The sequence below is a fragment of the Sinocyclocheilus grahami genome, unplaced genomic scaffold (assembly GCF_001515645.1).
Source record: "Sinocyclocheilus grahami isolate Dianchi unplaced genomic scaffold, SAMN03320097.WGS_v1.1 scaffold47.1, whole genome shotgun sequence".
Lineage (NCBI taxonomy): Eukaryota > Metazoa > Chordata > Actinopteri > Cypriniformes > Cyprinidae > Sinocyclocheilus > Sinocyclocheilus grahami.
In genome coordinates, this window is record NW_015505226.1 from 801,329 (window position 1) to 802,133 (window position 805).

Sequence of the window (805 nt, forward strand, 5' to 3'; positions counted from 1 at the left end):
TTAGGGAAATATCCTACTGCCTTTCTGATTTTAGGTGGTGACTTTAACATAGTAATGAATAACATGCTAGATCGACACCCTCCAAGGAAAGCAGCTTCTTCAAACTCAAATCTTATAGCGTTTATGGATAAATTTGATTTAGTTGACATATGGAGGGAAATGTACCCAGATGTAATACAGTACACTTGGTGTAACAAAAACCGTTCAAGGCAATCCAGAATCGATTATTGGTTGATCTCTAAAACATTAATAAATAATAATATTTCTATCAATATTAGCAACAGTCCACTGACTGACCATAATGCCATTTCTATTTCAATTAATTTATCACAAAATACTACACTTAATACTTCTAAAGCGTCTCTTTGGAAACTAAACAGTTCTCTTCTTAAATATGAAAAGGTCAAACAGCAGATTGATAAATTAATCCAAACTTACTGGGAAAGGGCTGAATCAGAACAAGCTTATGGACGGAATTGGGAGCTTCTAAAATATGAATTGGGGACATTTGAAAGCTATGAAAACAGTATCTTTATATTCGTCCTTTTTGTCTTAAGATGTAATTTTATTACCTTGTTTTTTTGTGTTTGCTACCCTGGCAACAAATGTGTATATTCTGTTGTTTTTCTGTTTTCTGTTTATGATTTTGATAATTGTACTTCCTTAATGTTTTAATGTTTGTATTGTTTAAAAAAAAAAAAGATTCTCTTAAAAAAAATAAATAAAAAGTATTCGCGCTGTATGATGATTCTCTAAAAAGAACCGACTTCGCGTTGTTGTTCAGTAGCGGTGATGTGTATCTGAA